The sequence below is a fragment of the Pezoporus flaviventris genome, unplaced genomic scaffold (assembly GCF_033815535.1).
Source record: "Pezoporus flaviventris isolate CSIRO_AGI_PZ_B2104156 unplaced genomic scaffold, CSIRO_AGI_Pfla_v1 ptg000016l, whole genome shotgun sequence".
NCBI classification, from domain to species: domain Eukaryota; kingdom Metazoa; phylum Chordata; class Aves; order Psittaciformes; family Psittacidae; genus Pezoporus; species Pezoporus flaviventris.
This window is the reverse complement of record NW_026892564.1, coordinates 5,260,669-5,287,386: the sequence shown is the minus strand read 5'-3', so window position 1 is coordinate 5,287,386 and position 26,718 is coordinate 5,260,669. Positions and strand designations below refer to the sequence as shown.

The 26,718-nt window shown below is 35.8% G+C and overlaps 1 protein-coding gene across 7 annotated transcripts in view; it reads right to left on the bottom strand.

The window, feature by feature from the left end:
* MGAT4C (MGAT4 family member C) overlaps nucleotides 1-26,718 on the bottom strand; it is a 393,664-nt gene that overhangs the window by 24,004 nt on the left and 342,942 nt on the right. For all 7 annotated transcript variants that reach the window (XM_061454645.1, XM_061454643.1, XM_061454647.1 and 4 more), the window contains one exon: nucleotides 8,178-8,308. The gene's annotated coding sequence lies outside the window, so the exon portion shown is untranslated. The remainder of the gene's footprint in view (nucleotides 1-8,177; nucleotides 8,309-26,718) is intronic.

Sequence of the window (26,718 nt, the reverse complement as noted above, 5' to 3'; positions counted from 1 at the left end):
GTCTACCTGAAAATCACAGTATCACAGTATCACAGTATGCTAGAGATTGGAAGGGACCTCAAAAGATCATCTAGTCCAATCCCCCTGCCGGAGCAGGAACACCTAGATAATGTTACACAGGAATGTGTCCAGGCGAGTTTTGAATGTCTCCAGGGAAGGAGACTCCACAACCTCCCTGAGCAGCCTGTTCCAGTGTTCCGTCACCCTCACTGAGAAGAAGTTTCTTCTCACGTTTAAGTGGAACCTCTTGTGTTCCAGTTTGTACCCATTACCCCTTGTCCTATCATTGTTTGCCACTGAGTAGAGCCTGGCTCCATCCTCGTGACACTCCCCCTTTATATATTTATATACACTAATAAGGTCACCCCTCAGTCTCCTCTTCTCTAAACTACAGAGACCCAGCTCCCTCAGTCTCTCCTCATAAGGGAGATGCTCCACTCCCTTAATCATCTTGGTTGCCTTGTGCTGGACTCTCTCCAGCAGGTCCCAGTCCTTCTTGAACTGAGGGGCCCAGAACTGGACACAATATTCCAGATGCGGTCTCACCAGGGCAAAGTAGAGGGGAAGGAGGACCTCTCTCGACCTACTAACCACCCCCCTTCTAATACACCCCAGGATGCCATTGGCCTTCTTGGCCACAAGGGCACAGTGTTGGCTCATGGTCATCCTGTCGTCCACTAGGACCCCCAGGTCCCTCTCCCGTACCCTGCTCTCTAACAGGTCGTTCCCCAACCTATACTGGAACCTGGGGTTGTTCCTGCCCAGATGCAGGACTCTACACTTTCCCTTGTTCTATTTCATCAAGTTATTCCCTGCCCAACTCTCCAGCCTGTCCAGGTCTCGCTGGATGGCAGCACAGCCTTCTGGCGTATCAGCCACTCCTCCCAGCTTAGTGTCATCAGCAAACTTGCTGATAGTACACTCAATTCCCTCATCTAAATCGTTGATGAATATATTAAATAATACTGGTCCCAGTACTGACCCTTGAGGCACTCCACTAGTTACAGGCCTCCAACTAGACTCAGCCCCATAGACTACAACTCTCTGGCTTCTCTCCTTTGACCAAAAGTAGTGTGTGGAAAAGAGACACCCAAACAACACAAAAGCCTCATGAACAACAATAACAAAAGTCCTAGAGTTGTGAATGAAACCCAACTAAATAGAAATTTATTCAATATTCCAGTGCACAAAATAAAGTCACTCAATAATTGCAGGAGGAAACACACGCACATGTGGAACACATGATATTATCAGCCTTCCAAAAGCTATGTTTGTGTCAGGCAGAACAAGGAATGGTGAAAGGTGGGATGCAGAGTTTCAGAGGAAGCACTACTAAGGCATGGTTGAAAGCACACTTAGAAAAAAGCTGTATGTATGTTTTTAAATTGGAGCTCTCAGGAGCATTAGACACATCTTCATCAAACGTAGACATAATATCCTTGGAAAAGAAAGTATTCACAGTATTTTTGAACAGTAAATATTTAGCAATAAATTTTTTTGAGTGGCTTTTTTGTGTGTGTGTGGGTGAGGGAAGTAAGTCTGAATATATCTGCAAGTGCAGCCAAGTAAGGCACACCAAGACTCACTGTTTTGTGTGCTAGAAATACACATAGAAGTGTAATAAATAAGAGGAAAATGGTTGAATTGTATGCAACTGGTGAATCAGGAAGATATTTGACTTCTTCCATTCTAAGTTTACAGTTGTTAATTTTATTTAAGTCCATAATATAGAGAATAAGCAAGGAGAGAAAGCTGCAGAGTTCTGGCTTTGTTAGTTACCACTCTTAGATGGAAATAGATATGATAGTGGGAGTGGTTTATATTATAGAATCATAGAATCATAGAATAATTAGGGTTGTAAAGGACCTTAGGATCATCTAGTTCCAACCTTTTTAGATAGCTGGCAAATTCTGGTTGTTTTGTGGTTGGGGTACTTTTAATTTTTTACTGTGGAATTTTGGAGATAGACGCTTTAAGAAGAGCTGTGAGATGACAAGGAAAATGCTGCAATTGCTTCTTGCTTTCCCTAGTGGCTTCCAGAACATGAAACCAAAAGCCTGAATTCAGCTATAGTTTTAGGTGCCATTAGCTCTCAGTATGACATAGTATCTATCTAAGTATTGCTCAGCATGAAAGTGGAGCTTTTTCAAAATTTGGGTTTGGGTAGGGAGGTAGAAGAGTTTCCACTATTTTTATTCTACTGAATGTTTGAGCTTCAATGGCCATTGAAATTCTCATATGAAATCAGTTTTCTGTGTCACTTTCTAATACAGCATAACCTTCCAATATCGTTTTTGACCTCTGATAATACAAATCCTGTAACTCCAATATGATATAACCTTGTAGCATAGTATGCAAAATGACATCTTTCTGGGATTCCCTTTAACTATGTTAATACATTTTTTGAAAATGTTATTAGAAAAGTTAGTTTGTTGCCTAAAGGCAGTATATTCCAGCAAGTTTGTGTGCAGTAAACAGCCTAGTTATTTGTCATTAACATAGCTACAGAAACAAAGATGATTAGAAGTAAATTACAGGTTATGTGTTATCTCCATTTTGATGTTTGTTTTTTTTTTTCTTTTTTCCCCATGAATATTTCAGGTTCTGTAGCTCAGTAGTACATAGTGCTTTTTATCATTTTGTGTTTCTGTTAAACTACATGAAAATGTAGTTTGTGTTTTTTATACTGGCTTACAGTGTTCAATGACTTATACAGAAGTGTAAAAATGTAAATTATTTAAATAGTTAGATCCTTCCATTTTGTTTTAATCCACTGCCTGTTTCTGCACTCTCAATTTTTTTTTACAGTGGGAGAGAGTTCAAGTACAGAACATTTACCAACAGGCACAAAAATGAGACTCATTGCTAAAATATGATTGAATTCAGCATGATAACTTATTCTTTAAATTGCTGTTGTGCATTTTTATTGCCTACTTAAGCAGTAAAATGAATGTGTCATTGGTTATGGATATATATACATCTCAGCATGTTTTACCTAGTATGTCAGGAAAAAGAATACTGCTTCTTAGAATCTGTGATTTTCACATAGAAAAGAACATATAAACCCAGATTGTCTAGTTGTGACTATTTAAAGGAACTTTCAGCAGTAGTGTTATGTAAACTAAAGGAAAAATGATTCAAAGACAATGCTCATGTTTGCTATAATTTCTCAGAAAATTCACAAAATTTTGTCCAGTTGATAGGTGTCTAAACATTTCTTGCTGCAGTTTGAATTATAAAATTCATATTTTGCATAGTTCTGGATCTGTTAAATTTAGTCAAAAGAGTATTCATAAACAAAAAATGTGAAAAAGTGTAACTAAAGTAAATATATATACAAAGTGGAATTGTATGAACATTTGCAGTAGTGTTCATACAGTTCTTATGAGTCCTGAAGACATTGTTAAAGATACAAAATAGAATTTAAAAATGGAAAAAAACAGGTTTGGGAAGAAAAATTGCAAGATAAGGCTTTTTTTTTTCTTGTTTGAATCTCCCTGTACTCTGTTGTTATTTTTTTTTTTGATTATAATATCAATCTTTCACTGCAGAAAGTAAGTTCATTATTTCTTTTGTAATTCTAAAAATGTAAACAAATGGATAACTTTGTTACCAAAAAAGGAGCTGAAGGGTTGACTCTAATTTCAGCTGCCTCCTGGCATCAGACAAAAACTGGATTTTCCATTACTGAAAAATAAACTGGGAGGCAGGTCACTCACTGTGACCCATAAAGGTTGTTAATAATGATCTCCATGTTAAAGCTGACCACTCTTCTTTTAGCCAAGATTTCTAAATAGCCTAAACATTTTTTTTTTTGAAGTGGAAAAAATAGACATTGAATACTGCACATTGGTAAATCCCTCAATATTGTAACCCTCAGAAGTAGGTCAGGGTTGTTTCCCATTGGGACACTTTCTCTTTAGAAGTTCATTTGTAGGCTTTTATTAGAGTATGTATGAGTGTAAGAAAAAACATGCAAATACACATGCTCAAGGTAATGATCTATTAATCCAGTAGACATATTGATCAAACATCAGGTGAACTAGCAGCTCATTTAGGGTGGCTATTTAGCATTTAGTCTCTGACATGTAGTTGAGTTGAAAGATATATATTTGCCTAATCAGAAAAAAAGAGAAAAAAATTGTCTATGATGTTATTTGCCCAATAAAACTAAATTTATTAAATGGTTTCTATTTTTTTTTATTATTTTGTAAAATAGAAAATTGTGAGGTTTTTCACCTGACTTCTCTACTCTGTGTGATTAGAAAACTTAATAAAATCATCAATACTTTCATATTTGCATAGATTGGCTCATAAGCCTCCTACATGTACTGTACTTTGTTTATAAATGCCTCCATATTCTTATAGAATACAGTGTCAAAAATTATTGCCTAAGAAATGCAGATGAAGAAGTGGAAACATTGTGGTAAATGAAGAGAAAACCTGCAGACGATATGTAAGACAAGTTTTCATTTTGATGAAGTTCTACTGTATAAGGAACAATAATGTCCCTCTACAAAAAGAGTTCTACATTTCCAAAATGAATAACCTTTGTGGTTGAATGAAAAGCGGATCACCTTTATCAGTGTATGTTATTTCAGCCAAGAAAAATGGGTCTTGTAAGTAATTTTTCTATCATGCTAAAAGTTATATTATAATTCAGAATTATAAGAATTCTAAGAAGCTTTGCTCTGTCATTTTACAATGTAGCTCAAAATTTTGATAGCTGTGGATCAGAGACTTGATCTTATTATTTCAAAGGCAAGATCTAGAGCACAAAGCAGAAGATGAAAAATAAACTAAGGAAAACCATAAGATAATTTGAAGACAGAAACAGAAAATGTACTTTGATTAATTGAAAGGTTAATTACTGAAAGGCATCCTCCGCACTGCATACTGATAATTAGAAAGTGTAAGCAATGTGTGATTTCATTTAACACTGTGCAAAAAGCTAACGTGTCATAGTAGACTGCTTGATTCTTCTTGTGTTTGTGAAACTTGGTATTTCATTTTACACTGGAGCAAAATAAAACTCCTTTCTTCCTTGGGAAAGGAAGAAGGCGTGATCACTTCCCATTCCCTTTCAATACCCAAATAACAGGAACTAGTAAAAAAACAGATGCCTCTTAACAGCTTCTCCTGCAGCACACATTTTAATCACTATGGCAAGTAGCTGGTTAAGTATCTTTTCCTTGTTGTGACACAAGATTACAAGTTAAGCGATCATTTTCTTTCTCTGTTCTTCTACTTCATTCTTCCAGCTCCATGTGAGGAACAGTATTCTGCAGAGTAGTGTGACAGCAGGAGAAATAAAAGGAAATGGCATGCTGGCAAACTGCTCTGGTTTTAAACCACAAAAGTGTGCTGCAAAATTTATAAAGATATTAGATAAACTTGGATCATTAAATAAAAAAAAGTCAGGCCCTTTATCTGGTCTGAAAAGCCACATGTATTTTAATCTGAACAGACAATATTTTTTAAAGTATATCATTTCTGATGGAGATCACACAAAAGAAATACGTTAGACTGAGAGAGCTCTGCTAGCAAGATAAACCTGTAGTCCTAGACACATGTAATTCCCCAAGCTTTCATCGTTAATATTTTATGGCTCTCACTGATCTGCCCAATCCTGAAGAAAAATGTACCTTTCATTTAAGCAGGCAGGGCACAGAATTTATCTGTATCTCAAAGGAGGTAAAATGCAAACTACAATAGAGATGTCACACCACAGTATTGAGTTTGCTCAATACTGTTGCGTGCATTGAGTTTGCTCAATACTGTTACCTGAAACACTGATCACTGCAGGGAGTGTTTTATTTGAACAACACATATAGAATTTGTATACACAAGTATGTCATCATTCCCATTAAGGGAAAATTATGATGAATGCTATTTGTAGGATGTAACAGCAATGTCCTTGTTATTTTTTCAATCTCTACCTAAACACTTAATTTTATGCAATAATTCCATAAAGTGACATCCATTTCCTTTGCTGCAGACTCCTATAAGAATTATTTCCAGTTTAACCTATCAACATTGATTTATTAACATTAGACTATAAGAAAGAAAAGATTCTTTTCCTACATTCACTGATGACTCAATAATGCATCAAGGAGTATTTATTAGGGTAAAGACACTTGAGGAGACCATATAGTTTAAATAGTTTTGTTGGTGAATCCGTTTGCTTTAGCAATATTTGAAAGTCTAAGAGCAGAAGTTTTGTGCTGTGCTCTGTAGTAACTCTATCAATTATGCTGAAGTATAGCAAGGATAACGCATTTGCCTGTGGCAAAGAGGAAAACATAAACTTACAAAGAAAACAAATACAGGTTATATTTCGGTTATATAAGCTATAAATGAAATTTTGAGACCACCTGAACAGCTTCTAGATCAAGTTCCTTGTTTTCCTGCCTAGGCAGTGCTGTTTGTCTTAGGCCACAAGGACACCACTATTTAATATGCAGACAGCCCAGAGCAAGCAATACAAAACTTGTTATCAGACCAGAATCAGCCACAAAAAAATAGAGAGGCTGAAGTCAGTGATACACTTCTCTCTATCATCTACATATGAGGGCTGATCAGCTTTCTCATCCTTTTTTAACACGGTATGTTGATGTGATATGGAGCAGCTCCTGGAAATCAATCAAGAAGGCTAAAGGCTGTAATTCCACAGGATGCTTATCCTGGCATTACAGCCTTTGTGACAACAGCTGACTCTTTTTAATTCTTCTGTTTGACTAAGCCACACATTATCACACTATGATAAAAGTTCGATTTGGGAGGGATGTTGTCCTGGGTTCAGCAGTAGCAGTCATTTTTCTCCTTCTTAGTAGTTGGTGCAGTGCTGTGGTTTTGACTTTCTTCCTGGGAACAGCGCTGGTAACACCGATGTTTTCAGTTGCTGCTCAGTAATGTTTACTCTGACCAAGGACTTTGTGAGTCTCATGCTCTGCCGGGGAGAAGGGAATATGGGAGGAAGCAGAGACAGAGCACCTGACCCAAACTAACCAAAGGGGTATTCCATGCCACAGCACATCATGCCCACTATATAAACTGGGGGCAGTTATCCGTAAGGGCTAGATCACTGCTCGGGTTGGGCTGGGTCTTGGTCGGTGGGTGGTGAGAAGTTGTATTCTCTTCCCTTGTTATTTCTCTTATCATTATTATTATTGATGGTAGCAGTAGTGGTTTGTGTTATGCCTTAGTTACTGGGCTGTTCTTATCTCAACCAGTGGGAGTTACATTCTTTCGATTCTCCTCCCCATCCTTCCTGGAGTAGGGGTGGGAAGGAGGGAGAGTAAGCAAGCGGCTGCATGGTTCTGAGTTACTGGTTGGGCTTAAACCACAATAGATGTCTTTGGACAGCTCCTACTCAGAATGCAACTGTGCCCAACAGTAGAAAAGGCCAGCTGTGGCTTGTCTAGCTGTCCTGGGTTCAGCAGTAGCAGTCATTTTTCTCCTTCTTGGTAGCTGGCGCAGTGCTGTGTTTTGACTTTCGGCTCGGGAACAGAGCTGATAACAAGGATGTTTTGGTTTGGCCAAGGACTTTGTGAGCCTCATGCTCTGTCAGGGAGGAGGGGAAGCCAGGAGGAAGCAGAGACAGGACACCTGACCCAAACTGACCAAAGAGGTATTCCATACCACAGCACGTCATGCCCAGGATGTAACTGGGAGTTAGCCGGAAGGGCTGGGAGACTGCAGGGTTGGAGGAGGCATTGGTCAGAGGTTGGTCGGGCTGGGGGGGTGAGTTATCGGTTGGCTGGTGGTGAGGTGTTGTATTCTCTTCCCTTATTTCCTTTATCATTGTTATTATTGATGGTAGCAGTAGTGATTTGTGTTATACCTTAGTTACTAAACTGTTCTTAACCCGTGGGAGTTGCATTCTTTTCGATTCTCCTCTCCGACCCTCTGGGAGTAGGGGGAGGGAAAGAAGGGTGGGAGTGAGTGAACAAGTTACCTGACTGGGTTTAAACCACGACACTAGCCAAGGCTTGAAAATCTCCAAGGGCATTCCACAACCTAAGTAGCCTATTCCTGTGTTATATTGGATTTTTCTTTCCCAAGTGTCTAATTTGAAACTCTCAGGATGTAATCTTTGACATCAGCAGAGAAATAAAACTACCATTATTTTGCCTAATATTAAATATTAAAAATAAAAAAAAAATAAAATCACTTACAACATTTCATTTGTGTCACCAGATGCAGGAACAGAAAATTTCAGTGCAAAGCCTTCTTACAACAGCTCATAAGAAAGACTTGAAAACTCTCCTAGCAGAATGCCTTACCATTTGAATGTCCAAGCCAGGAACTGAAAGACAAGAAATGAAAATACACTTTTCAAGTCTCATCAACTTTATCAGGAGTGACTGTAGTAATTACTAACAGTTTAGTGCAATAGGAAAGAAATTATCATCTGTAATAAAATTAAAATGTAGATAATATTTAATCATCTATATATTTAGAATCTAAAATTTAAAACTCAGTGTTTCCAATGTTCAAGTAAAACTACATCCTCCTATCACATCCTCAAAAGTAGTTCAAAAATCACATCTGGGAAGAAGCAAGAAATGGAAAGAACATAGAAGGAAGGTAAATCACAGTCTGAAACGTTTTATCTCTTTCCAATGACTAGAGTAAAATGTTAGGAAAAGTAAGCTTCTAAATTAGATGCCTTATTTTAATGAATAAAGCCAGCTGAAAATTTGACTGTGAACCCCCAACAAATAACTGATATTTTCATCAAAACTAAGTCAGATGACCCTAATTCTGAAAGCATTATTAAACAACTATATAAAAGGGAGAGTGATACAGTAAGTGGCTCATTATGAATATGACAGCCTATTTCTTATTGTCCTAGAAGCTGTTCAACCAGCTGTAGAGGAAACTGCTGCAGTAAGAAACATAAAGAGAGTAACACAGGAGGTGAAGGGAGGGGAGGGAAGGGAAAGGGAGGACATTGGGATTTGGTCTTCTTGTAGCAAGACCAAGGAGCAAGCAGGTCTTGCTACAGCAGTGGGAAAGACCCAGTATCATTGACACCTGTTAGCCTCTTAATCTGTGGAGATTTTATTAGTTACAGTTTCTTGTTATGCTGGTAAAATGAAACAAGATTTTTTTCCTATGCTGAAATGAAAAATTACAGTCTTACCTAGAACTATAGTTTTATAATTTTCCTCTGTTGGCATGAACTCAGCATAGGGATACAGTATGAACAGAAATGATTCAGCCTGTCCTTTCCCATAAAACCCTTCATGATATTATGTGTTAAATACAAAATTTGGGTAGACAGATGGATTGCTTCTGTGATTCATCCTCATACTAAAGTACCGTTTGTTCTTCAGAACAAAATGAAACATGAGTAGATAGGTTAGAAAACCTTACAAATAGCAAAGAAAATTGCTGAATGATAAATTATTTTATTATTGTAGACAAAAACTATAGTCAATAGCATATTTGCTTAGACTGTGGGGACCTTAACATGGCTATAAAAAGAGAGCTGTTAAATTATAGATGATTATAATTATAGTAATAATACAAAAGAGAGAATGTCAAATTGCCAGCAGAAAAAAAATCAGAGCATAATTTGGAAATGCAGAACTCTTGTATAACTTATATGCATCCTCAGGATTTTGGAAATGAAAGCTATGAGAATCATATCAGCACTAAGCATTTTAGAGAGGTAAGGATTATTACAGTGTTGGCTAGTCATAGCTTCATCATCATCAATTTATCATGAGGCTACTCGTGCATATGAGAAAAAAAAAAATCTGAAAAAGAAGCTGCAGCAGTCTAATTCTATTCACTGAAAAGTAATTAAAATATGTAACTGATGTTACTGATGTCTAACATTTATATATTGCATTACATTGACAATATGACAATAATACCAACATAGGATAATAACTATTCTAGCTTCTGGCAAATATCTTAGAAAGAAATGACTTCTTACTGAGAAGATTCCACTCATGATAGAGGAAAAAGAACACAAATTAAACTAACCAAAAAGTGAATTGTCCAAAATTATGCTTTCTGACTGAGGCTGAGATAAAGATCTTTGATTTGTGCAAAGTGCACAGATCCACTGAAATCACCTTTCCTGCCATCTCAGGATTTGTTCTTCAGTTTAAGTATTTTTGTTTTTTCACAGTTTCTTTTTTTCATATCAATTAATGAAGAAAAGGAAAGTAAATAATGAGTGCTGCTTGTTCATTTCTCACTAGCTACAGAGCAAAAGTTGATGATTGCTACTTTGGTGTATACAAGCTATTGAAAAAAGTAACTCGGAATTGTACCTGGAAAATATTCTTAAATGATGTTTTGAAATGTCTTAGATTTTCATATGTTGCCTATCCATGAAATACTGTCCCAGGTTTCTTTGTGCTAAGGGCAATATCTTATGATGGATGAATTATGGTGTTCTTCTAGATCTGTATTGGAAAGGAGTTCACATCAATGATTTTTATAATCTTTATAGTAATCATCAATGAGATTTTTCTTTTTCTATTAGTCATTATGGATGATAGGAAAGCCTGCCTCTGTGATAGATTCTGCTAGTGTTTATCCTTTAATACCTTGAAACCTAGCTAGAGCCTTTCATATAGCACGTGTCATCTGCCAGAAATGAGTGCTGGCAGCTGCTCCGAAACCGAGTGATGGAACTTATACCATTTCTAGAGCAAAGCCCTTCTAGATGTGAGGGGCACTGTGCCAAGCCAGACTATATTTGTACTATGCCGTCACTGCTCTTGTTGCCTGTTGTGAACCTCCAAGATATCTTAATAAAGATTTAAGGAGGGAATGCAGAGGATGGAAGGGGTTATTTTTACATGGAGTCATCTCTTTTAGAAAAAGGAATTTCTAAACTGTAAATAGGGGAACATTTTAAATACATTCCCAAATTGTAAAATTTAATTTGCCTAGTGAAATCTCAGAGTCAGTCTAATTCCTGGAAAATAAAGAAATAAAAATATATATTATGTAATATTTATAAAATATATTTATATTTTGCAGTTGATATCAGATTTTATTGTTTTTCACAACAATAGAGATATTTTCATGTTGGCAATATGGGTTGTAGCATTTAAAGACTTACCTGAATGATTTAAAACTTTAATTAAACATGAACTCTAATCTTTCTGGACTTCAAAATTGTCCCATAACATAATTTTAATTATTTATTACTTAATTTTCAAGGTAAGAGAACACAACCGCTCACCACCCGACAACCGATACACAGCCTGACTGAGCAGTGATCTTCCCTTCTGGGTAACTGCCCCCAGTTCTACATCCTGGGCATGATGCGCTGTGGTATGGAATACCTCCTTAGCTAGTTTGGGACAGGTGTCCTGTCTCGGCTTCCTCCCAGCTTCCCCTCCTCCCTGGCAGAGCATAAGGCTCACAAAGTCCTTGGTCAGAGTAAACATGACTTAGCAACAACTAAAAACATCGGTGTTATCAGCGCTGTTCCCAGGAAGAAAGTCAAAACCACAGCACTGCACCAACTACTAAGAAGGAGAAAAATGACTGCTACTGCTGAACCCAGGACAGTATTCTTTTCTTGTTTGTGAATAAATACATGTTGCTAATGCAAGCATATGAAAATCTTACCGTTAGAATTTAGTAACACATTAAAATCTAAACTTGGAGTTTTTAATAATATCGAGTTGCATCATCTATTTTTAATCTAAGGCCATTTTTAATACCTGGTTGAATTGCCTCTTTTTTCCTGTTAAATGTTATTCATTGGTATGCTAAAATTTCAGAGAGCCACTGTCTGGTTTTGCATTACAGAAGAAGGGCAGTTTTCCTCCTAAATGGTCATTGCCTGTCGAACACCATGTGATCTTTTCAAACATCTTTACTACTCATTTGGAGAGTTTAATAATTGCTACTGCACAGTGCTTTCAAATAATGAGAAAGTTTTCATATATGTGTTCAAATCAAGCTACTCCTTTTTTTTTCCTCAATTTCAGCAGAAATGTAAGCAAGCTGATAAATTTATCATTCAGAAGAATGTAGCTAGGTTGCTGGAATAAAATGCTCTTTCTCATTTACTGGTGCAGGAGAATTGATTGTTCCCTGCAGACTGACAAATGCTAATCTTGTGTAAATGTCAAAATCAGCAGTAAGGTGATCTCCTGTTAAGCAGGGTGTAGGTATGTGGGGTGTTGGAAAGCAGAAAACCTGCAAACCCAACCACACAATCTGAACCCCCAAACATTTCTAAAGGGCAAACTTTTCATAAGCTTCATAAAAATGTCAAGGTTTTTTTTGGCATAAATTCAATGATTAGAGCTGAGTGAACAGCTATAGCGTTCAGCAGTGCCATAGAGCTACTTAAAGATGAGACTTGCACCATGACAGGTTGTGCTGGGAGAAAGTATACACAGTCAATGAAGCCATATAGAAACAGATTGGACCCATAAAGGATTTTTCTTCTCTCATGAATGTAATGCTTTCCCCAAATTTGAAACTGTTTCAAAATAGAACTATATCATTGCAACTTTTGAAACTGTTTCAAAATAGAACTGTATCATTGCAACTAACACTTATTATATAGCAAACGAGATGTATTGTAACATCTTTTTCATATATGCTGTAAAAGGGCAAAAGAACAGCAAAATCTTAGTCCACAGTAAGAGAAGCCTATATGCATCCAATGGATTAATATGGTATCTAAAAAATTTTTCAGCCTGCAAAACATATGTAAATACAGAAAAGATGGAAGGGAGAGAGAAAGGAAGAACAAATTCAAAGTTAATAGTGGTGAATGACAGGAACTTTGTATTTTGTTTTTAACTTTAAATAGCAGAGTAGACTAGTTGCATATTCTATCCTTACATAATTCTATACATTCTCTATTCTGCAATATTACAGATATTTATTCAGATGTGATAGTAATTAATCTTAAAAATAATTTAACATGAAAAGAAAAAAATATGGAATAATTCAGATACATTTTTGCACTTACAATATATAGATACCTGAATCATAGAATCATAGAATAGTTAGGGTTGGAAAGGACCTTAAGATCATAACTTCAGTGTTAATGAAGAGTTAAAATTATCTTTCTTCACTAAACTGTTACTATAAAGGTATTGTAATATTTTCAGTTTGGTTTGAATGAGAAAAGTGCTCATTCAGATTAATGGAAGCAATAATATTTACAACATATTTACATTGACAAAATGTCATTTAAAAGCTTTTTCCCGAATAATAGTACTCAAAGTCCAACTTCCTTTGTTTATATATTACTTTCAAGTTTAATTTATTTATAGGTTTTATATAAATAAAACTTTGGGCTTTTTTCCAACTAGACGTAAGTAAATAAAAATTAGAAGTATAATTGGTAGAATAAAAGCAGTTTTATGTATGTTAGAATTTTAAATAAACTGATATTTTGGAATGGCGACATTGTAAAAATTATTTAATTTTATGCTTTACTTAGGGTTATATTAATGGCATAATTATGATCTACAGTTGAAATAGACCAAAATCTTTTCAGTAATAGTGCACAAAGACTTTTGAACCATTCTTTTAGAAACTGAAAGTGCTCTTTCAATTTATTGACTTTAGTAGATCGTTATAAATCTATAACCCTCTTAGGACCTACTAAGAATAAAGTGCAACTCATATAAAAGACTAATGACTTCCTTTTTAATGTTTCATCAATCTCTAGAATATGTGTTGAAAGTTTACAGGTTGGAGTTTTGGTTGAAAGAGAGCCAAAAAAAAGGCTTATAACAGAGTTTTAAAGCAATTTTGGTTTTCAGTGACTCATAAAAGAAAGTGTTTCTTGTAGTCTTTAGCCCTATTTGACTAAAATTCCTTCACTTATAAACATTAGGTCCTTTCACAACTGATTTCTTATGAGAAAATGACCAGTGCATAATTTATATTGCCACTCCACAAGGAAAGTAAAGCAGTTTGGTAAGAAATACATTCTTTGTGTTCTCTTACACTACTTTGGGTTAAAGAGTTAACCTATGAATGTATTCAAAATGAAGTAATTTTCTTTTTCTTTTTTTTCTGTTTGAGTTTTTTTTTTTTTTGATTACCTGAACCAACTGGACATTTAATGAATCATAGAATCAAAGCATCATAGAATCATAGAGTAGTTAGGGTTGGAAAGGACCTTAAGATCATCTAGTTCCAACACCCAGACATGGGCAGGGACACCTCGCACTAAACCATGTCAACCAAGACTCCATCCAACCTGGCCTTGAACACTTCCAGGAACGGAGCATTCACAGCTTCCTTGGGCATGAAAGAATGTATTCTGCAAAATGTAAGCTCATTACTGGGCAATCACTCTTTCTGAGATTTACAGTGTATACAGGTACAAGTCAGAACCTTTCTTTCACCTCAACTTTGGTCTCCTCACTAGGACATCAAGGTGCTGGAATGCATCCAAAGGAGGGAAACGAAACTGATGGAGGTTCTAGAGTCTTATGAGGAGCTGCTGAAGGAACTGGGGTTCTTTAATCTGAAGGAAAGAAGGCTCAGTGGAGACCTTATCTCTCTCTGCAACTACCTGGAAGGAGGCTGTAGCAAAGTGTGTGACATCACTTTTCCAAGGGAACAAGTGATAGGATGAAAATGGAATGTCCTCATTGCACCAAGGGAAGTTTAGTTTGGATATTAGGAAAAATTTCTTCACTGAGAAGTTTTTCTCTTTTACTGTGAAATGTACCAGGTGGCTCTGTCTCTCCTGGTTTTCTTCTTTCTAAAGATATGTTAAAGAAACAAATATACCTACAGCCAAAACTTTTCCTGGCAGTTCTACATTAACACATACTCACATACAAACACACACTGTTAAGGTACGCAGCACAAATTCCATGTTTCCTTAATGGGAATCTTAGCAGCCCCCTTCTGCTCTTTGCTTGCATTTAGAGTCCTACACATACCCAACAAAAACCTCACACTACCCTACACAGGTACACACCATAAAGAAAGCACACTGAGGAGTCTACCTTCCAGTATTTTAGCAAAATTAAATTATCATCTTTGCTAACCTTTCTCTCTGTCAGCCCAGTAAAGCAGGTTTATATGTCTCTCCAGTCTAAACCTCTTGAAGTGGAGAACCTGTGGCACTCTAGGCATCATCCTAAGTAAACTCTACTCCTATGTGCACCCAGAAGTTCCCAGAGGAAACAGGTTTTTCTGCAGCAGGCCCACTGATGTACAGTCCCTTGGTGGGCCTGGCACCTGAACCTGAAAAACACAGTTCAGTTGTTTGTATTACTTTCTCATGTCTAGGATGCAAAAGATTACTAGGTGTCAGGTATCTACAGATGTTACAGGTGCTGCAAAGGCTAAGTCTCCAGGTGTTAGGCAGCATGGCATTTCTTTCTCGCTGGATAGTGTCCTGTATGGAGGTCAGTGGACAGATGGCAGGACCTGGACTTATGGCAACTAGGACCTCAGAATTGAAAATAAACCTTAAACTTGTGTCTAATGGAGACACTTTTTCTGCCAGGCAACCCCACTGCCAAACCTCACTGCATCCTGGGTCATGAGGGTACTGAACCCCATAGATCCATCCCTGGAACTCAGAGAGCAGAAGACTATTACCCTGACTCTCATGCCTTTAGGCACACCATAAACCACAATGAGCAGAACAAGCCTGTACTTAATATGCTGAAAAACAAATAACTGGAAATGTTGGGACATCATTTGGGACTGGCAGGATACCTCTGTCCTTCTGAATAATGCCTGAACCAGGTAGGATAAGAGCTGCTGAGATCTGAAGGAACTGGTAGCCACCAGCCAGCTTCTACTGCACAAAACCATAGACCTGGAGGATTGGCTGTGAACTACAGGCAGTGAAACAGGCGTGGGCAGGCAAGTCTTTTCAAAGTAAACATGTACTTCGTGATAGGGTAAGGAAAAATAATTATTGTGGTATCCAGGAAGAGGTATGTCAATATATAAGGATTTCAATACAGTTTTGAAGCATTTCAATTTTCCGAGTATGTATTTAGCAAAAGAATCAACAGTTCAGTTAAGCTTAACTACCTCTAGTGTCAGAATTTTTTAACTTAAAATAATCAGAACAACTATTTTTTATAAGATCAGTAAAATACACTGTCAAATATTCCAGCCAGGTAAGTATGAGATCAATATTAATAAAGATTTCCTGTTAATCTCTTTCACTCTTAAGCCATTCCTGTTGGTTTTGATGGTGTTTGTCTTAGATTAACTATTGGATTGGTGGAAGGAAGTTGGAAAAATAAAAATAAACTTTATCTCGGTTGTTTAAATGGTAAATACCTTTTAAGACTGCCAAATGAAGGCCATATATTTTGCAATAAGGTGTATAGATCACATTCATAAGAAAGAACATGAGGGCTGGAATGGTGTAAAACCAGAAAGCTAAAGGGAGACTGAAAGTTAGCTAAATAAACATGAATTCTCAGAGATATGTTAGAGAATCAAACCTGGCTATGCTATGTGAAAGAACAAAAGGTCCATGTCTTTCTTATGTTGGGGGATCCAGATCTGAACACAGTGCTCTAAGTGAGAACTCCTGAGAGCAAAGTAGATGGGGCAAATCATCTCTCTTGACCTGCTAGTTACGCTTCTCTTGATCAAGGTTCTGAATGAGGAAGGAATTTTGAAGGGAAAACAGCTAATGTGGTTCATAAATGTTTGAGTTGTTAGGATAAAAATTGATTACCTTCCCTTTTTTTTTTTTTAAGAGCGTGAAATTAACCACTTAGTGAGCTGTAACATTTATACCATTTGTTTTAGTCTTTAAAATCATTGGCTTTCTCTATAAAGTTTTTGTGACGTATTTTTTTTTTTCAGGAAATCAGACTAAAGTGGTTAGCATAGAAATTTCTAAATGAGGGATCTGGTGATATGCCAGATACAATTAGTTCTTCTACTTCGGTTACCTTTACTTACTTTCTTACTAGGGTTGAAGTAATTTCTCATAGTTCGGGAACACCCCTGGGCCCAACAATAATTTGCTCAACTTGTGTTGAGAAAAGGAAAGCAAGCCGCAGTGCAGCCCACTGTCATATTGACTTTCTTGTCCAACTCTCTTGTTGAGAGTTGTTAGAATGAAGCATGAATATATTTCTGGCCTGCAAATATGCATTTCCCATCCTTGACGGAGGTCTTGGAAGAACAGAGAGATGGCATTCATGTGTTAATATCCAGCTGGTTCCTTCAGATAGAACTGGTTTCCACAGTACAGACCCAAACTCTGAAGGCTTTCACTAAAATATTCTTTCATGGTAATTTCAAAATTGTTTTCCGACAACCTTGGAAAATCCTGATCTACATTATTTGCACAGAGTTTACATTGGACTGATTCATACTGGGTCAAATATTTAAGTATTAATTTATACTAATTTCTTAAGTAGCCTATGCAATAATATATTGTCTTTGCAGATATTTCACTTAATGAAAACCATGTAGAGTCTTACAGTTTCAAAATGACTCTCAATGAAAAGCATAATGACCTAACAGATTTTCACTAATTCCTATGAAAAATATGTATATTTATATATTTAGAAAGCCAAAATGATAAATGCTTGCTAATTATAGATGGAACTCACTATCATTATGGGATAATTTTACAAATGCATTATTAAATTCAAAAAACTAATAAAAGTAATGCTATTCAGTTGATACACTGGAGGGAAGGAGTGCCATCCAGAGGGACCTTGACATGCTTGTGAGGTGGGCTGATGCCAACATTATGAAGTTTAACCATGCCAAGTGCAAGGTCCTACACCTGGGTCGGAGCAATCCCAGGCACAGCTACAGGCTGGGCAGAGAAGAGATTCAGAGCAGCCCTGTGGAGAAGGACTTGGGGGTGTTGGTTGATGAGAAAATGAACATGGGCTGGCAGTGTGCGCCAGCAGCCCAGAAAGCCAACCGTATCCTGGGCTGCATCAAAAGGAGCATGACCAGCAGGTCGAAGGAGGTGATCCTGCCCCTCTACTCTTGTGAGACCTCACTTGGAGTATTGTGTGCAGTTCTGGTGTCCTCAACATAAAAATGACATGGAACTGTTGGAACAAGTCCAGAGGAGGGCCACGAGAATGATCAGGGGACTCGAGCACCTCCTGTATGAAGGTAGGCTGAAAAAGTTGGGGCTATTCAGCCTGGAGTAGAAAAGGCTGCGTGGAGACCTCATAGCAGCCTTCCAGTATCTGAAGGGAGACTGTAGGGATGCTGGAGAGGGATTGTAGTAATAGGACAAGGGGTAAGGGGTTAAAACTAACACAGGGGATGTTTAGATTGCATATAAGGAAGAAGTTCTTTCCTCTTAGGGTGGTGAGGCACTGGAATGGGTTGCCCAGGGAAGTTGTGAATGCTCCACCCCTGGCAGTGTTCAAGGCCAGGTTGGACAGAGCCTTGGGTGACATGGTTTAGTGTGAGGTGTCCCTGCCCATGGCAGAGGATTTGGAAATAGATGATCTTAAGGTCCTTTCCAACCCTAACCGTTCTATGATTCTATGATTCTATTTAGAAATTGTAAGTCAATTTCTATCTCATTGTTACTGAAAGTTCAGTAAAATATATATTTTTGCATGAGTGCTTTTACATGCCCCACAAAGCTTTATTTTAGAACTGTACAGTGGACATCTCTACAAGATAGGAGTAGTATTTTCTGACGTACAGTGAATGGAGGAATGTGGGTATTTTGTGGAATCTTTCAGACATAATAACTGCTACACAGTTGAAAAACATTAGGTCAACAACCCAGCTGATTCCTTTAAAACCCTGGTTAACCTGAAACTGGGAAGCAGAGTAAAATGTGTTGACCAGTTTGACACAGCCAGTTTGTAAACAATTACTGTTGAACTAGTTTTTCCTTGGTCAGGTATCAGCTCCACTAGTTTGCTGCTTTGCTATTGAAGATTATGTGCCTAATGAAAATATTCAGTTTCTAAGAGTCAAATATCTCCTTAATGTAAAGTCATGAGAGCTTTTTCAAAGGATATATAAAAATGGCACCTCATCCTTTCCCTAAGAGAAACTGATCAATAATCCTTCAATTTTTTTTACCACTTAAGACAACACAATTTTAGGTTATATTAGTATCTTCTTTATCAATTATTTAGCTCTTGGCCTTAAATATGCAATTTAAATGCATGACAGTCCACTGTACAGTTCTAAAATAAAGCTTTGTGGGGCATGTAAAAGCACTCATGCAAAAATATGTATTTTACTGAACTTCCAGTAACAATGAGATAGAAATTGACTTACAATTTCTAAATAGAATCACAGAATCATAGAATAGTTAGGGTTGGAAAGGACCTTAAGATCATCTAGTTCCAAATCCTCTGCCATGGGCAGGGACACTTCACACTAAACCATGTCACCCAAGGCTCTGTCCAGCCTGGCCTTGAACACTGCCAGGGGTGGAGCATTCACAACTTCCCTGGGCAACCCATTCCAGTGCCTCACCACCCTTACAGTAAAGAACTTCCTTATATCTAACCTAAACTTCTCATTTAAATTTGAACCCATCACTAAAATTTGATAACCTCTCACCTGCATGATGTCTGACAGTTGTTTTGAAAGAAAGAAATTGAAAATGCTTATTTATCTGTCACCACCCTGTAGGCTGGGAGGTATTCAGCTCCATGAGATTCTATCAAGGGAGTAGAGTTTGTTTCTTCCTCTTCTTCAGACAGAGGTCTTGCAACAACAAACATTTCTTCTCTGTAGACCTGCCTATGTGTCTGTGGACTGGCAAGACTTTAACTTGACATGGGAATATTTAGCGATTCTGGCAGGCAGTACTGATGGAATACGGGTGATAAATGAGAAAAAAAGGTTATTTTTAATATTATAGAAACTCTATGAAATCCAAACAGAGTATAACAAGAGGCAACAAAATCACTGCATCCAGAGGGTATTTCACTTGTCAAATCATAACATTTTGTCAATTGCACATAGTTTGTAAGAATCATCTGTAGCAGGAAACATTACACATCCTAAATACTAGTGGTTTTGTTTTTTTTAATATGGCTCAATAGTCATGAAAACAAGCTTTAGCTAGCATTGAGTCAGAACGTGAACATATTCAGTGTAGCAGTGGCCATAAATGTATACCTATGTACATATACATAAATATATACATATGTACACAAAGCTGTATCATTTTCAGAAATATAGGATGCCTCTTGCCACATAGACTAATATTAAATTATATGTAGTAATCCTTTTTTGAGGTTACTGTGGCTTCAGTATTACTAATTTTGTATAGCTGTAGCCATAAAAGAAATAGGGAGATTTAATCCAAAATTATAACACTGCCATAAACGGATTTCATTAAAACACTCAGTGTAAATTAAAATAATATTTAAAATAAGAATTGGAACGTAACCTTGACATGTGCAATAATATTGGAATGGTCAATGGCATCAACTCAGCACTCAAGGAAAGAAATGAAAGATAAGACAGTACATAATAATGACCTATACTTGCAACTAAAAAGAAACATTGAGTAAATGATGATTAAAAAAAAAAAGAAAGACATCTTAACATTAAATGAACACTGAATTAAACCCCAATATTAGACTGTTTTTTTAGTGCTGTAGTAAGTGGTTTAGAAACATCTTTGACTTGAAGATTGCATTTAAATTTTTTTTTATCATTCCAAATATACTTGGAACATGCTATAAATTTAACTAAAATAATCACATTTTTCACCTGTATAGGCCTATATAATGAACCACTAAAATCCAATCACATCTGAAGAAACATGGAGATGGGTGTTTTAGTATTACTTCAAGCAATGATGAGTTATCTGGAGTGAGGAAAGAAAAACATTTGGTTTTACATCAACTTCAACATAAAAATAGACAATGATAACCCATCAAAAATAAGATTTTGCATGAGGGTACAGTAATAGGAAGGTATGGGTTTGCCTCCCGAGATTCTACAGATTTATTTGTATCCATGTGATACAACCAATTACAAAAAGAATTCAGAGCAGGGGCTTCTCTGTATTTTACAGGTTATAAATTCAAGATCTCCAATACTACAGTTAAAGAAAGTCAGTTACAGAGTAGAATATTTAAAAGTATCTTTCCTGAAAAGCTGAAACTTCTTTTATTAAACCATTATCGTTAGATGCTGATATGACCACATTTCAGTATCTGCCAGAGCTAGGATTACTGTTGTTAGCTGGTATTAATGTCATATAAGAGCTAATGTACAACACCACAGCTGCTCACAGAAGCAGGACAGAAAGTGCATTTATTACCACAGTGTGGCTTAGTATTAAACTTTGTGCTGTGTTTTCCTCAAATGTTAGTGAAAACTGCAATTGTTCTAAAAGTTGTTTTATAATTTTTCTCTTTGATAACCACTTGGGAGAAAAAGCACACGGAATATTTGCATGACTGCTAATCAGTGATTAATTATGGTTATCTCTTATTACTTATGTGACACAGCTGTAGAATACTAGAGCTCTAATTACCCTGGCAGAGGACAATAGGGCTAGGGCTCAAGTTTGCCAATTCTATGACCTTGCTTTTTTCTCTTCACTATTTGATTTGGCCTAAATGTAGTATGAGCTCACAGGTTCTTTGTTGTCAAAAAAAAAAAAAGTCTTTATTTGGGAATTTTCACTTAATTTAGTTTATAGCAATTTAAAATTAGATTCTGATTACTGACTTGTATTGAGAAACAAAGAAGACATCTAGTGTCTCAGCTCTCTTTCTAACATACAATTATACTCAGTCCTTTCAGCTTCCATCACCCAAATCCTGCCATTTATACCCAGCACAAGATTCCATGCTATTCTCTGGAAGCCCTAAACTGAAATATCTGCTTATGTATTGGGCTTTGCATAGGCCTTATCCAGGCAATGTACCTGCAAGAAGATTGGAGCTGTCATTAAGGCTCTGAAAATCTTCCCTTACTCTGAACTGGATCTCAGAATATGAGGAAAAGTGGACTTACACTGATAATGGGAGTGTAGTAGCCGTTCTATCTCAACACGGAAAGTGTAAGTTCTGTAGGCTGAAAAATCAGCCTAAATTTGCCTTACTCTATTCTTACTCTGGATTTCCCAGAAACACTTAATGTAAACAAATCAAATACAGTTAAGAACCCCACCATTTTTAGAAAATCATTCAGGAAAAGATAATAGTTAGAATAACACATTACTCAAAGGTGCAACTATTGTCTGGAAAAAACTCTTATGCTTCATTCTGATTCCACTGATGACTATTTTTCCATAAAGCAGAATGATAAATAACATTTAGAAATTTAAAGCTGAGTATGCATATTAAGCAGTTATACTTGAGCAGTTTAGATTAATTTTTAGGTTCTATGAGACAAAATAATAACATAATGTCCAGTATTTATTTGGGTTTGTTTGTTTGTTCTGTGCTAGGCTACTTGTTTATTTTTTTCAGCTGATGTGAAAGAGATGTTAAAGACATCATCCCACAGGTACAACTTTAAGCTAAGACAGTTGAGTTAGAATGTAATTAACTACATTGCTATTTGTCTTTTTTTTTTTAATTTAATGCTAAGTACTTCTTTCTTCTGCTTCATTTAGTGCTTAATATTTTAAAGGGATTTTTATCCCTGTGGTGAGTTAAATTTTAGCCTACATTTATCCCAGTCATGTACATTAAATGCAAGAAATTAATGTTATAGAAGTATTTTCCATCATGACTGTCAGAGAGCTGGAAAATCTTTATCTGAAATTACCCTAAAAGACTTTCCAGTTGTTAGCAGCTAAATTCTATAAGATACATTTGATTACAGCAAACACTGATGCATATATGCAACAAATGGAAATGGTTGTAGTTACAGAGAGAAGCTGACACTGATGTTATCAAAAGATTCAAGCAAAACCTACATCTTAAACATTTTTAGTGATGGAAGCTTAGCTTTAAAGACATTCAAACTTGAATTCAGTCTTATTGAAAAAGAAACCCAACACAAACAAGTGAAAAAAAAAAGGAAGCAACTAAAAAAAAAAGCAAAGAGAATGTAGAAAGACAATTAACAGTGGAAAGACAAGATCTAACAGCATTTAAACATTTAAATCTTCTTTCTGAAATATACAATCCAGTAAACATATAAAGCTCAGTACATTTTTAAAAAGCATTGATTAATGGAAGAAGTAGGCAACATGAAAGACAAGAAATAAGGAGAATAAAGAATAAAGCTGGCAAAAGAATTACGTGCATATAATAAGCATACTTAGGTTGTAAATTAGAAAGTGATGTTCTAGGATAACTTTCTAATATCAGATAAAGGATTTAAAACCAGGCTATATAAGAGATGGAGGGATCTGTATTAGAAAAGCAGTTGTAAGGCTTGTCAATATAGACTGGATTCAGTAACATGAGAAATTCTTTCCACTTTAACATTTCAATTCAGTGAATGAAAGAACTTATAAAGAGATAAGATTGAGCTGAATTGATTTTTTTTTTCTGACTTAAAAATGAAAGAACTTAAAACCTGAATACAGACAGTAATTTTTTGGGGAAAGTACTTAGTAAGGAAGAGGGCCAGAAGGCAAAATAATATACTTTAAAATGCTTACCTCTGTAGGTCAAATATTTAATTTCTCTTAGAAAAAAAAAAAAGTAGCAAAAGGGAATACAGTAACTGACACTCACTAAAAAGTCCTATATATGCAACAGCTAATGACTTCAGTCCACAGGCAGGAATAAACCATAACAAGAGGTGCATTTGACGGCTTTATTAGTAATTCTGATGACACTGAAATCAAATAGGTCATTCACAAAGTAGAAGCAATGCTGTATTACTAAAGATTGTTATAAATAAATAGGGCAAGTATGCAAGGAAAAAGTCAGAAAGGTTAAGGAGAGAAAAGAGCTCTCTGAGATCATTAGAAACACAGAGCTAAGCGGTGATAATACAATAGATACTAAGAAGAAGAGAAAGTCTAGTTCCATTCCTAATCAGGGAGGGAAAGCATTCAAGTGATCTAGTCTGAAGAGCTGAAAAAAAGAACCTTTTTTCTCTTTGTATGTTTAACAAAAAAATTATTACTCAATATTCACACACACAAATTAAAAAATAAAATAAAATTGAAAAAATAGAAATAAACATCAAAAAAGGGAAAGAACAGTTTGAAACCAATTCTTATAAATTAAAATATTTGAAGAGAAGAATCTGCTAAAACTTACCTATGAATCCTGAAAACAAAAATAAATAAAAATGACCAACATATTTTTGGATTTTGGTTTGATCCTGGGGTCTTACAAACATTGGAAGGAACCTTTAAATAAAGTGAACACTGAAGCAAGGTGGAGGAAAGAGAGTATCTCTTTTCAGTAAAGGGAGAAAAAGCAATCCCTGGGGAATCATAGGCCAGTCAGATTCTAGTTCTGCTGTTTGAGATTATACTAGGAAAAAAAATTAATATATTATTTATATATTTACTTATATATTTATTTTTATTTATAACAGAACATTGAGTATCCTGACATGTATTTCTCTATAAATAAAAATACCAGGACAATCTAATTTCCAACTTTGTAATCATAATTATCTTTGTTAGAAAAGAAATAGCAGGTGTGACAATACACTGAGCTTAAATAACCTTGTAAAATTGTCTAACTATTCATAATCAAACTGGAGAGAAATAGTGATTTGACAGTAATTCCTTTACAATAAAAAAAGGGTTTTTCTGAAGAACACCTGTCTTGATTCCTAGCTTAATTACAAACATGACATCACCATGGTCTTGTCTTGTTCCATGGATTCCCTGAAAGGTTGTCTGCCTTAGTTTCTGATAATCAAGGAAATATGACATCTAGTAGAACATTTGTTATAATAAACTAAAGCAATTTTCTACTTGAAAAAATTCTTTCTTCTCTATTAAGCTGCCCATCTGAAAAACTTAAAGTGTCAGACTCTTCTTCATGATTTGTAGAAGAAAAAAAAACTTAAAAAGCACTATTTTAGTTGTATGGAAAAAAATTACTTTTTTAATATTTATAATCCTAGATTATGTAGGGGTCAATATCTACTTGGTTTGAAGACCAAATAATTGTTTGATCTTTGTTAGCTCTTGATACTAACATCCAGAAAGCTTTGTATTCTTATTCAAATTATTTTTAAGTTCTCTCAAATGGGAATTTATTTAGAATAGCTGTTGGAATGAAGTTGATAAGTAACAATTCCAAGAGAAAATGCTTGTCTTCCCAAAGGTTAATCCACATGGAACCCAACCACAAATTAGAAACACTGCATATAAAGAGACCAGAGTTTATCTTCCCTTTTCACTCAGGTTTCAGACTCTTCTGATTTGCCAGTAGGACTGCCTGTTATGGTTTGTATAGCTGTCCAGGAAGGAGGCAACTGAGAATCACAAGAAATTTAATATTGGACAGCATGGGAGTATTTGTAAACTGCTGGTATTCTAACATTAGTAAATTAGGTTAGATTTGAAGCGACAGCTCTGCATTAACGCAAGAAAGAGCTAAATCTCTGTGCTTCAAATGTACCCTTTGCATATTGTGAGACCACTGAGAGGATTTTTTGTTGTTTTTTGTTCTTTTTTTTTGCTACAGAAGAATCATCATAGAAAATTGCAAAAAAAAAAAAAGCATGGGAAAAAAATGTCAATTCACCTAATTAATTGTAGCATGGTAAAGAAGAGGAGAATGTATTACAGAAAGCTTAAATGCTTTCAACCTCTCTTTTGAAAGATTAACAGTGGCATCTCAATGTGAGAAAAACAGTCCAGGGGGAGGCAAATTCTGAAAACGGTCTTGAATACCTAAAAAGACAGGAAATCAATAAGGCCTGTAATTATTGGCACAGAGATCTAATGAAGTGTAAAACTTTGGTGTAACAACAAATTAAAACTCCGTTAAAGTCCATGGATAATGAAGACCAAAAAATGATTAAGGAAAAAATACAGTTTTTTCTTTTTTTTTTTCTTTTTTTTTTCTCCATACAATTAATTCAGTTTTGGTTTTTCTTTTTAATGTGAGAAATAGCTGAGGAAGACTTTAAATGGCAATTTTAATGGCACTTTAAGTCTTATTATGTGGCATACCTAAGCTCTTTTTAATACTTCCCAGATAGATATAGAATTTTAAACTACTAAGAGGTTTCACTGAAAGGACTTGAAAATTAATACAAAACATACTACAGGCAGGTTAATTGGGTTCATTTCATGAAAGTGTACTCTAAATTAGCTAAGTTTATTTTTTTTTTTTTCTTGGCAGAATAAAAGGTCTTTGAAGCTACTGCCATTGAGCTTGATCTTGTGATGTAGAAGAGTCTGACCGATAGCAGTGGGAACATGTAGTTTACACAGGGGACTCTCAAAAGCATTTGTTGTGTATGGAGGATGAATCAGACAGCTTTGCCAAATATTTGCAGTAGAATCAATGCCCTTCTTGTCTTACTCTATGATTACTGATGGATAAATCTTCCATTTATTATGAGTCATTGTTTTCATACAAACCAAGCTTCTGATGGATAAAATATTTCCTGTGCACTGTTACACACATATTTTCCTTGTATTCTACTAACATGTTAGTAGTTAATTTAATAGATATTAACACACTGCACAATAAAATCTAATGACCCCAGAGCAGAATGTTAGTCACAACTTATTGTATCCATGAATTTTCTCTATACATGCAATCTGTCTGCATGCATAATGACATGTAGATAATATTGTAGAACTTTATTGTAGAATAAATAAATATTTATATCAGATAAACATTGTAGAAT